The sequence below is a fragment of the Oncorhynchus tshawytscha genome, linkage group LG25, assembly GCF_018296145.1.
Source record: "Oncorhynchus tshawytscha isolate Ot180627B linkage group LG25, Otsh_v2.0, whole genome shotgun sequence".
Classification (NCBI taxonomy): domain Eukaryota; kingdom Metazoa; phylum Chordata; class Actinopteri; order Salmoniformes; family Salmonidae; genus Oncorhynchus; species Oncorhynchus tshawytscha.
Window position 1 is genome coordinate 29465627 of NC_056453.1, and position 13419 is coordinate 29479045.

Genomic DNA, 13419 nt, shown 5'->3' on the forward strand with positions numbered 1-13419 from the left:
CTTGCAACATTAGGCTGTGTTTACACAGCCACCCTAAGAACCCAAATCTGAATTTCTTTCTATATCGCCAATCTGTTTTTCCTGACTGTCCACACATAGTTTTTACATGTGAACCATATCAGATTTGAGCATTCACACTGATGTAGCCTCTGAAGTAGCACACAGATGCAATGTTCATTTCCTGTCACTGTTCCTTTAAATTTTGGAGTGGTTGTAATGATAACAGTCATGTACAATAAAACCACTTCAGAGCTAAAAAAAACTGATCTGAGCATCCAGACAGAAGTCGCACATGGAGGATCGGGTTTGGATAAGGATTTAGATCCACATAGGAGGTGGTATTAATCGGAAGTCCAAAAATCTGATTGCATGTGTTTTCTTTTTTTGCTGTTTACACATTGGGGAAAATATCCGATAGACAGTGGTGCAAAGTAATTAAGTAAAAATACTTTAAAGTACTACTTAAGTCATCACTTTACTATTTATATTTTTCACAACTTTTACTTAATAACATTCTTAAAGAAAATTATGTAGTTTTTATCCATACATTTTCCATGACACAAAAATCCCTGGTCTTTCCTACTGCCTCTGATCTGGCGGACTCACAAAACACAAATGCTTCATTTGTAAATTATGTCTGAATTTTGGTGTTCCCCTAAATATAGGTACATTTAAAAAAATACATTGTGTCACCTGATTTGCTTAATAGAAGGAATTACAAATTATTTATACCTTTACTTTTGATACTTAAGCATATTTTAGCAATTACATTTACTTTTGATACTTAAGTATATTTAAAACCAAATACTTTTAGACTTTTACTCTGATGTAACCTCTGAAGTAGCACACAGATGCAATGTTCATTTCCTGTCACTGTTCCTTTACATTTTTGAGTGGTTGTAATGATAACGGTCATTACAACCAGTATTTCATTGGGTGACTTTCACTTTTACTTCAGCCATTTTCTATTTTCTTTTACTCAAGTATGACAATTGGGTACTTTTCCCACCATTGCCGATAGGTATCAGATATGCAAATAATTGACAAAAGATTTGAATTAGACTGACTGTGTAAACACAGCCTTAGAGATGTATTAGCCTTCTGACTCAGCAAAATAATACATATACCCAGGGGTGAAAGTAGATAAAATGTATTCCCAGTACGCATAACTGCGGGAAGTAGGGGTGATTTGTTTAACACTTTTTTGGTTACTACATGATTCCATATGTGTTATTTCATAGTTTTAATGTCTTCACTATTATTCTACAATGTAGAAAATTGTAAAAATAAAGAAAAAGCCTGGAATGAGTAGGTGTGTCCAAAATTTTGACTGGTACTGTATATCAAGTATTTTTATATTCCACAAGTATTATCAGATTAACTGTTTTGTAGAGATAATTATCTGACTCCAGTTACAAATGCTGATAAACACTTCAATACATTTAGTTGATTTATTTCCCCACAAAAATAATGCACTGTGCCTTTACCCCCCTCTATTTCTGAAACTATCCGCCGCCATTGTCGCAACCCCTATTACCAGCCTGTTCAACCTCTCTTTCATATCATCTGAGATCCCCAAGGACTGGAAAGCTGCTGCAGTCATCCCCCTCTTCAAAGGGGGAGACACACTGGACCCAAACTGTTACAGACCTATATCCATTCTGCCCTGCCTATTTAAGGTCTTCGAAAGCCATGTCAACAAACAGAGCCATGTCAACAAACAGATCACTGACCATCTCGAATCCCACCGTACCTTCTCCGGTGTGCAATCTGGTTTCCGAGCCGGTCACGGGTGCACCTCAGCCACGCTCAAGGTACTAAACGATATCATAACCGCCATCGATAAAAGACAGCACTGTGCAGCCATCTTCATCGACCTGGCCAAGGCTTTCGACTCTGTCAATCACCATATTCTTATCGGCAGACTCAGTAGCCTCGGTTTTTCTAATGACTGCCTTGCCTGGTTCACCAACTACTTTGCAGACAGAGTTCAGTGTGTCAAATCGGAGGGCATGTTGTCCGGTCCTCTGGCAGTCTCTATGGGGGTGCCACAGGGTTCAATTCTCGGGCTGACTCTTTTCTCTGTATACAGTGCCTTGCGAAAGTATTGGGCCCCCTTGAACTTTGCGACCTTTTGCCACATTTCAGGCTTAAAACATAAAGATATACAACTGTATTTTTTTGTGAAGAATCAACAACAAGTGGGACACAATCATGAAGTGGAACGACATTTATTGGATATTTCAAACTTTTTTAACAAATCAAAAACTGAAAAATTGGGCGTGCAAAATTATTCAGCCCCTTTACTTTCAGTGCAGCAAACTCTCTCCAGAAGTTCAGTGAGGATCTCTGAATGATCCAATGTTGACCTAAATGACTAATGATGATAAATACAATCCACCTGTGTGTAATCAAGTCTCCGTACAAATGCACCTGCACTGTAATAGTCTCAGAGGTCCGTTAAAAGCGCAGAGAGCATCATGAAGAACAAGGAACACACCAGGCAGGTCCGAGATACTGTTGTGAAGAAGTTTAAAGCCGGATTTGGATACAAAAAGATTTCCCAAGCTTTAAACATCCCAAGGAGCACTGTGCAAGCGATAATATTGAAATGGAAGGAGTATCAGACCACTGCAAATCTACCAAGACCTGGCCGTCCCTCTAAACTTTCAGCTCATACAAGGAGAAGACTGATCAGAGATGCAGCCAAGAGGCCCATGATCACTCTGGATGAACTGCAGAGATCTACAGCTGAGGTGGGAGACACTGTCCATAGGACAACAATCAGTCGTATATTGCACAAATCTGGCCTTTATGGAAGAGTGGCAAGAAGAAAGCCATTTCTTAAAGATATCCATAAAAAGTGTTGTTTAAAGTTTGCCACAAGCCACCTGGGAGACACACCAAACATGTGGAAGAAGGTGCTCTGGTCAGATGAAACCAAAATTGAACTTTTTGGCAACAATGCTAAACGTTATGTTTGGCGTAAAAGCAACACAGCTCATCACCCTGAACACACCATCCCCACTGTCAAACATGGTGGTGGCAGCATCATGGTTTGGGCCTGCTTTTCTTCAGCAGGGACAGGGAAGATGGTTAAAATTGATGGGAAGATGGATGGAGCCAAATACAGGACCATTCTGGAAGAAAACCTGATGGAGTCTGCAAAAGACCTGAGACTGGGACGGAGATTTGTCTTCCAACAAGACAATGATCCAAAACATAAAGCAAAATCTACAATGGAATGGTTCAAAAATAAACATATCCAGGTGTTAGAATGGCCAAGTCAAAGTCCAGACCTGAATCCAATCGAGAATCTGTGGAAAGAACTGAAAACTGCTGTTCACAAATGCTCTCCATCCAACCTCACTGAGCTCGAGCTGTTTTGCAAGGAGGAATGGGAAAAAATTTCAGTCTCTCGATGTGCAAAACTGATAGAGACATACCCCAAGCGACTTACAGCTGTAATCGCAGCAAAAGGTGGCGCTACAAAGTATTAACTTAAGGGGGCTGAATAATTTTGCACGCCCAATTTTTCAGTTTTTGATTTGTTAAAAAAGTTTGAAATATCGTTCCACTTCATGATTGTGTCCCACTTGTTGTTGATTCTTCACAAAAAAATACAGTTTTATATCTTTATGTTTGAAGCCTGAAATGTGGCAAAAGGTCGCAAAGTTCAAGGGGGCCGAATACTTTCGCAAGGCACTGTATATTAATGATGTTGCTCTTGCTGCGGGCGATTCCCTGATCCATCTCTACGCAGACGACACCATTCTGTATACTTCTGGCCCTTCCTTGGACACTGTGCTATCTAACCTTCAAACGAGCTTCAATGCCATACAACACTCCTTCCGTGGCCTCCAACTGCTCTTAAATGCTAGTAAATGCATGCTTTTCAACCGCTGCCTGCACCCGCACGCCCGACTAGCATCACCACCCTGGATGGTTCCGACCTAGAATATGTGGACATCTATAAGTACCTAGGTGTCTGGCTAGACTGTAAACTCTCCTTCCAGACTCATATCAAACATCTCCAATCCAAAATCAAATGTAGAATTGGCTTTCTATTTCGCAACAAAGCCTCCTTCACTCACGCCGCCAAACTTACCCTAGTAAAACTGACTATCCTACTGATCCTCGACTTCGGCGGTGTCATCTACAAAATAGCTTCCAAAACTCTACTCAGCAAACTGGATGCAGTTTATCACAGTGCCATCCGCTTTGTTACTAAAGCACCTTATACCACCCACCACTGTGACCTGTATGCTCTAGTCGGCTGATCCTCGCTACATATTCGTCGCCAGACCCAGTGGCTCTAGGTCATCTACAAGTCCATGCTAGGTAAAGCTCTGCCTTATCTCAGTTCACTGGTCACGATGGCAACACCCACCCGTAGCATGCGCTCCAGCAGGTGTATCTCACTGATCATCCCTAAAGCCAACACCTCATTTGGCAGCCTTTCCTTCCAGTTCTCTGCTGCCTGTGACTGGAACGAATTTCAAAAATCGTTGAAGTTGGAGACTTTTATCTCCCTCGCCAACTTTAAAAATCTACTATCTGAGCAGCAAACCGATCGCTGCAGCTGTACATAGTCCATCGGTAAATAGCCCACCCAATTTACCTACCTCATCGACGTACTGTTTTTATTTATTTACTTTTCTGCTCTTTTGCACACCAGTATCTCTACCTGCACATGACCATCTGATCATTTATCACTCGAGTGTTAATCAGCTTAATTGTAATTATTCGCCTACCTCCTCATGCCTTTTGCGCACAATGTATATAGACTCTTTTTTTCTACTGTTTTATTGACTTGTTTATTGTTTACTCCATGTGTAACTCTGTGTTGTTGTCTGTTCACACTGCTGTGCTTTATCTTGGCCAGGTCGCAGTTGTAAATGAGAACCTGTTCCCAACTAGCCTACCTGGTTAAATAAAGGTGAAATTTTAAAAAACACCTTTAAAATGTATTGCCTTTTAATGTGGCATAAACACAACCAGTCCTGATTAGAGGTCGACCGATTATGATTTTTCAACGGCGATACCGATTATTGGAGGACCAAAAAGGCCGATGCCGATTAATCGGACGATTTCTTTTTTACATTTGTAATAATGACAATTACAACAATACTGAATTAACACTTATTTTAACTTAATATAAAACATCAATGAAATCAATTTAGCCTCAAATAAATAATGAAACATGTTCAATTTGGTTTAAATAATGCAAAAACAAAGTGTTGGAGAAGAAAGTAAAAAAGTAAAAAAGCTAACGTTTAAGTTCCTTGCTCAGAACATATGAAAATTGGTGGTTCCTTTTAACATGAGACTTCAATATTCCAAGGTAAGAGGTTTTAGGTTGTAGTTAAAATATAGTATTTATAGGACTATTTCTCTCTATACCATTTGTATTTCATATACCTTTGACTATTGGATGTTCTTATAGGCACTATAGTATTGCCAGTGTAACAGTATAGCTTCCGTCCCCCTCCTCACCCCTACCTGGGCTCGAGCCAGGTACACATCGACAACAGCCACACTCGAAGCATCGTTACCCATCGCTCCACAAAAGCAGCGGCCCTTGCAATGGGGAATAACTACTCCAAATCTAAAAGCGAGTGACGTTTGAAACAGTATTAGCGCACACCCAGCTAACTAGCTAGCCATTTCACATTGGTTACACCAGCCATTAGGCTGATAGGCTTGAAGTCACAAACAGCACTGTGCTTGCGAAGAGCTGCTGGCAAAACGCACAAAAGTGCTGTTTGAATGAATGATTACGGGCCTGCTGCTGCTCAGTCAGACTGCTCTATCAAATCAGACTTAATTATAACATAATAACACACAGAAATACGAGCCTTTGGTCATTAATATGATCAAATCCGGAAACTATCCTTTCGAAAACAAAACGTTTATTATTTCAGTGAAAAATGGAACCGTTTGGTATTTTATCTAATGGGTGGCATCCCTAAGTCTAAATATTCTTGTTACATTGCACAACCTTCAATGTATGTCATAATTACGTAAAATTCTGGCAAATTAGTTTGCAATGAGCCAGGCAGCCTAAACTGTTGCATATACCCTGACTCTGCGTGCAATGAATGCAAGAGAAATGGCACAATTTTACCTGGTTAAATATTGCCTGCTAAACTGGAATAGTAGTTATAACTAGTGATTATGATTGATTGTTTTTATAAGATACGTTTAATGCTAGCTAGCAATTTAGCTTGGCTTATACTGCATTCGTGTAACAGGCAGACTACTCATGGAGTGCAATGGTTAGAGCGTTGGACCAGTTAACTGTGCAAGATTAGAACACCTGAGCTGACAAGGTGAAAATCTGTCGTTCTGCCCCTGAACAAGGCAGTTAACCCACAGTTCCGAGGCAGTCATTGAAAATAAGAATGTGTTCTTAACTGACTTGCCTAGTTAAATAAAAGGTATACATTTTTTTTTTTTATAATCAAAAATCGGCTCCCAAAAATACCGATTTCCGATTGTTATGAAAACTTGAAATCGACCCTACTTAATCGCCCATTCCGATTAATCGGTTGACCTCTAGTCCTGATATTTTCATCTGATTGTCAAACAATCACTTGAAAAGGCTCCTTTAAGCCTGGCTGCCTGCGCATGTTTGTCCACTCTAAAATCATTCCCGCATCCATAAGGTGCACTGTGCACCAGTCATTTGATGAAGGGAAAGAGACATCTGATAGAAAACACCAAAGAGTATAATGAATGACATTCTGCAATTTTCAAATAGGACTTTTGACCTGTATTGATCCGTCTACTGCTGTCTGTGCGCGTTTCGGCCACTTATCTCTGCCTTGGCAAAATGTCACTGTTATTTTCGAACCACACCGAATTTTGGAGTGTACTTCCTCAGGTTTCAAGTCCATTTGCTTATTTGTAATTACACTGACATGCAGTAATGATAAATAATAGTGAAATGACCTACAGCTTTCTTGGGATCTTTGTTTTAATTATTGTGACTTAGGCTCATGTTCAGATGTTTCGGTGTACCCACACAATTTATTTTTCCAGTACTCCTGTGCTGTACTGGTTATTTTCACCCCTGCATATACCTACAACAGACAGAGCAAATTAAAAACAAATAAGCAAACAACAAAAATATCAGGTCAGTGACTCCAAATTTACCACCAGTCTCTCACAGTCAACCTAACGAAAGTTACAAAACATCAAAAAGTCTAACGGAATGACAAGAAATGATCCAGTAAAGTAAAGAAGTAAAGAAAGTAAAGAAACAAACATCTGGAGTTGATTGGTCAGTCAGTCCTTCATTTGATGGTCACCCTAAATTCTAGAATGTCAGATACATCCCGCTTTCACTAGATTCTAGAATGTCAGATACATCCCGCTTTCATTAGATTCTAAAATGTCAGATACATCCCGCTTTCACTAGATTCTAAAATGTCAGATACATCCCGCTTTCACTAGATTCTAGAATGTCAGATACATCCCGCTTTCACTAGATTCTAGAATGTAAGATACATCCCGCTTTCACTAGATTCTAGAATGTCAGATACATCCTGCTTTTACTAGATTCTAGAATGTCAGATACATCCCGCTTTCACTAGATTCTAGAATGTCAGATACATCCCGCTTTCACTAGATTCTAGAATGTCAGATACATCCCGCTTTCACTAGATTCTAGAATGTCAGATACATCCCGCTTTCACTAGATTCTAAAATGTCAGATACATCCCGCTTTCACTAGATTCTAGAATGTAAGATACATCCTGCTTTCACTAGATTCTAGAATGTCAGATACATCCCGCTTTCACTAGATTCTAGAATGTGAGATGTGTCCTGCTGTCACTTCATTTTTAGAATGTCAGGATGTTGTCCTCCTGCTGTCACACATCTGTGAAACACTAGAATACTAAGACATTAGCTACAATTCAGAGACAAAGGTTAAGAACAACAGCTGTCTATTATATCTAACATTCCTCAGATCCTGACATTCTGTACTGAAACGCTGTCCAAGAGTCTGACAGCTCTTCGCTTGTCTGTGTATGGACATTCTGTGGTGGAAAAAATGTGTTGTTTCTTTGCTCCTTTGTTCAGACAACTCCGTTGTTGAGTCCAACAACCCCCTGACCTTCTGGTAACACAACCTTGATATGCAACTTGGATGCTCATCGCTATTCCTATTCTTACATAACTTATTTTCCCATTCCTTATAAATGTTCAGCCGTGCACTATGCAAAGGTCTCATACAATGTTGATTCCACACAGCCTGGAATCCAAACTGAATAATTTCTCATCTAGACAGCCCAAGTGTCTGTCTATTGGTGTAGTTCCAGACTAAACCTGTGAAGTGAAACAATAATGAAACTGAGTGATATTCAGGTTAGAGCCAGGCTGCAGTTTTGGATTCCAGGCTAGATACCACACAGTACGGGGTGCAGAGTGAAATGATGGTCTGTGGTCTGAACTGATTTCATGGTAACTTGAAACCATTTTTTAGATTTATAAATTGCACAACTTTATTTTTTCATTCCTTTTGAAGGTTAACTAGGCAAAGTTCTTATATGATCTGGAGCCACGGTAGAATGAAATAATGGTCTGAACTGATTTGATAGATGGACTTGGGTTCTGGATACTACTGCTGTTAGGTGATGCTCCTCAAATAGGAAGAGTTCTCTTGGCATATAGACAGCTCAGCAATTTGAAAGACAGACCTGGTTTTGGGCTTGGAACTGCTACTCTCTGTCAAGTAAGATAATGGTGGTGGTGTTGGTGCTGTTATGTTCCAGGGCCTGATCAGAATAGAACAGAACACTGCTCTTCTCTGGGCACACAGACAGAGACATTCAGACAGCTCAGCAAATAACTCAATAAGTCAAATTACTGATTACACTTTAATGGATTGGCACAACTTTAAACGGTGCACTACCTCTTTGATATGTCCTTATTTCATCTCATCAAAAGCACAGACTAAGTACAAAGAGAATGGCTGTGTACCAAATGGCACCCTATCCCCTATATAGTGCACACATTTTGACCAGAGAGCTATGGGGCTCCCGAGTAGTGCAACAGTCTAAGGCACTCACTAAAGACCCTGGTTCGATTCCAGGTTGTATCACAACCGGCCGTGATTGGGAGTCGCATAGGGCGGCGAACAATTGGCCCAGTGTCGTCCGGGTTAGGCCGTCATTGTAAATAAGAATTTGTTCTTAACTGACTTGTGCGTTTCCGCTGTGAAAGCAAAATAAATCTTTATTTCCTTCTGACACTGACAAGGCAGTGTATCAGAGAGGTCAAGTCAGGTTAACCCCTCTTAGTAGCCTATGGAAACAGGAATGAGTAAGGAGACTAACATGGCTTTGGTAGATTTCTTTGTCTGTCATCAAAATTGCTAAAATGTTTTTAAAAACAATTCTAATAAATGCCTCAGTTAGACAATGGATGAAGGCACTCCAAAACCATCAGCTATTGAATGAATTATAGCACATAAAACATTTTACTGGCACGGACAAATAATTAATGGAGTTTAGGTGGGAATTCAAGTATTCAATATACAGTACCAGTCAAAAGTTTGGACACACCTACTTGCTTGGACCAAGATTGACTGACCTTCATGTCTTAAAGTAAGAATGGACTGTCATTTCCTCTTTGCTTATGTGAGCTGTTTTTGCCATAAAATGGATTTGGTCTTTTACCAAATAGGGCTATCTTCTGTATACCGCCCTACCTTGTCACAGCACAACTGATTGGCTCAAACACATTAAGAAGGAAAGAAATTCCACAAATTAACTTTTAACAAGGCACACCTGTTAATTGAAATGCATTCAGGTGACTACCTCATGAAGCTGGTTGAGAGAATGCCAAGAGTGTGCAAAGCTGTCATCAAGGCAAAGGGTGGCTACTTTGAAGCATCTCAAATATAAAATATATTTTGATTTGTTTAACACTTTTTTGGTTACTACATGATTCCATATGTGTTATTTCATAGTTTTGATGTCTTCACTATTATTCTACAATGTAGAAAATAGTAAAAATAAAGAAAAACCTTTGAATGAGTAGGCGTGCCCAAACTTTTGACTGGTACTATAAATTGTAAAATGTCCCTTTTTTCCCCCTTAGAGTGCACTCAAATATACATTTTGTAATGGTATCAGGTATTTATTTTATATTTTGTGTTAAAATAAATACAATTATATGTGCCTAATTTGCATAAATAGAGTGCCTGCAGAAAGTACACACACCCCTTGACTTTTTTCAAAAAAATATATGTTACAAACTGGAATTAAAATGGATTTGTATTTTTTTTTAATCTACACAAATACTCTGTATTGTGAAAGTGGAAGAAACATTCTAAAAATGTTTCAAGATGAATGAAAAAAACAAAAACAAATACACAGCCTTACTCTAAAATGGTATTAAATAAAACAATTTCCTCTTCAATCTACACACAATACCCCATAATGACAAAGCGAAAACATGTTTTCAATATCACTCGAAATTGAGCTCAGGTGCATCCTGTTTCCATTGATCATCCTTGAGATGTTTCTACAACTTGGAGTCCACCTGTGGTAAATTACATTTATTGGACATGATTTTGAAAGGCACACACCTGTCTATATAAGGTCCCACAGTTGACAGTGCATGTCAGAGCAACAACCAAGCCATGAGGTTGAAGAAATTGTCCGCAGAGGTCCGAGACAGGATTGTGTCGAGGCACAGATCTGGGGAAAGGTCCCAAAACATTTCTGCAGCATTGAAGGTCACCAAGAACACTGTGTCCTCCATCAGTCTTAAATGGAATAAGTTTGGAACAACCAAGACTCTTCCTAGGGCTGGCCGCCCGGTCAAACTGAACAATCGGTGGAGAAGGGCCTTGGTCAGGGAGGTAACCAAGAACCCAATGGTCACTCTGACAGAGCTCCAGAGTTCATCTGTGGAGATGGGAGAACCTTCCAGAAGGACAACCATCTCTGCAGCACTCTAACAATTAGGCCTTTATGGTAGAGTGGCCAGACAGAAGTCACTCCTCAGTAAAAGGCACATGGCAGTCCGCTTGGAGTTTGTTAAAAGGCACCTACAGACTCTCAGACCATGAGAAGCAAGTGTCTCTGGTCCGATGAAACCAAGATTGAACTCTATGGCCTGAATGCCAAGCATCACGTCTGGAGGAAACCTGGCACCATCCCTACGGTGAGCCATGGTGGCAGCATCATGCTGTGGGGGTTTATTTCAGTGGCAGGGACTGAGAGACTAGTCAGGATTGAGGGAAAGATGAAAGGAGAAAAGTACAGAGAGATCCTTGATGAAAACCTACTCCAAAGCGCTCAGGACCTCAGACTGGGGTGAAGGTTCACCTTCCAACAGGACAACAACCCTTAGCACACAGCCAAGACAAAGCAGGAGTGGCTTCGGGACAAGTCTCTGAATGTCCTTGAGTGGCCCAGCCAGAGCCTGGACTTGAACCCGATGGAACATCTCTGGAGAGACCTGAAAGTAGCTGTGCAGCGACGCTCCCAATCCAACCTGACAGAGCTTGAGAGGATCTGCAGAGAAGAATGGGAGAAACTCCCCAAATACAGGTGTGCCAAGCTTATAGCGTCATAACCAAGAAGACTCAAGGCTGTAATCGCTGCCAAAGGTGCTTCAACAAAGTTGAATAAGGCTGTAACAAAATGTGGAAAAATCAATGGGTCTGAATACTTTCCTAATGCACTGTAAGTATTCAACCACCTGAGTCAATAAATGTTAGAATCACCTTCAGCAGCGATTAGAGTCTTTCTGGGTAAGTCTCTGAAAGCTCTGCACACCTGGCTTGTACAACATTTGCCCATTTTTAAACTCTTCAAGCTCTGTCAAGTTGGTTGTTGATCATTGCTAGACATCCATTTTCAAGTTTTGCCATAGATTTTCAAGCCGATTTAAGTCAAAACTGGAACTAGGCCAGTCAGGATCATTCAATGCCGTCTTGCTAAGCAACTCCAGTGTATATTTGGTATTGAGTTTTAGGTTATTACAGACATCTACTTTGTGCATGACACAATTAATTTTCCCAACAATTGTTTACAGACAGATTATTTCACTTATAATTCACTGTATCACAATTCCAGTGGGTCAGAAGTTTACATACACTAAGTTGACTGTGCCTTTAAACAGCTTGGAAAATTCCAGAAAATGAAGTTATGGCTGTAGAAACTTCTGATAGGCTAATTGACATAACTTGAGTTAATTGGAGGTGTACCTGTGGATGTATTTCAAGGCCTACCTTCAAACTCAGTGCCTCTTTGCTTGACATAATGGGAAACTCAAAAGAAATAAGCCAAGACCTCTGAAAAACAATTGTAGACCTCCACAAGTCTGGTTCATCCTTGGGAGCAATTTCCAAACACCTGAAGGTACCGCATTCATCTGTACAAACAATAGTACGCAAGTATAAACACCATGGGACCACGCAGCCGTCACACCGCTCAGGAAGGAGACGCGTTCTGTCTCCTAGAGATGAACGCACTTTGGTGCGAAAATTGCAAATCAATCCCAGAACAACAGCAAAGGACCTTGTGAAGATGGAGGAAACAGGTACAAAAGTATCTATATCCACAGTAAAACGCGTCCTATATCGACACAACCTGAAAGGCCGCTCAGCAAGGAAGAAGCCACTGCTCTAAAACCACCATTAAAAAAGCCAAACTACGGTTTGCAACTGCACATAGGGACAAAGATCGTACTTTTTGGAGAAATGTCCTCTGGTCTGATGAAACAAAAATAGAACTGTTTGGCCATAAGGACCATAGTTACGTTTGGAGGAAAAAGGGGGAGGCTTGCAAGCCGAAGAACCCCATCCCAACCGTGAAGCACGGGGGTGGCAGCATCATGTTGTGGGGGTGCTTTGCTGCAGGAAGGACTGGTGCACTTCACAAAATGGTGGCATCATGATGATGGCGTCATGAGGATGGATAATTATGTGGATATATTGAAGCAACATCTCAAGACAACAGTCAGGAAGTTAAAGTTTGGTCTCTAATGGGTCTTCCAAATGGACAATGACTCCTAGCATACGTCCAAAGTTGTGGCAAAATGGCTTAAGGACAACAAAGTCAAGGTATTGGAGTGGGCATCACAAACACCTGATCTCAATCCCATAGAAAATGTGTGGGCAGAACTGAAAAAGTGTGTGCGAGCAAGGAGGCCTACAAACCTGACTGTTACACCAGCTCTGTCAGGAGGAATGGGCCAAAATTCACCCAACTTATTGTGGGAAGCTTGTCGAAGGCTACCTGAAATGTTTGACCCAAGTTAAACAATTTAAAGGTAATGCTACCAAATACTAATTGAGTGTATGTAAACTTCTAACCCACTGGGAATGTGATGAAAGAAATACAAGCTGAAATAAATCACTCTCTCTACTATTATTCTGACATTTGACATACTTAA

At 40.5% G+C, this 13419-nt stretch overlaps 1 protein-coding gene across 2 annotated transcripts in view; it reads right to left on the reverse strand.

The window, feature by feature from the left end:
* itga9 (integrin, alpha 9) overlaps positions 1–13419 on the reverse strand; it is a 160029-nt gene that overhangs the window by 122276 nt on the left and 24334 nt on the right. The window lies entirely within an intron of this gene.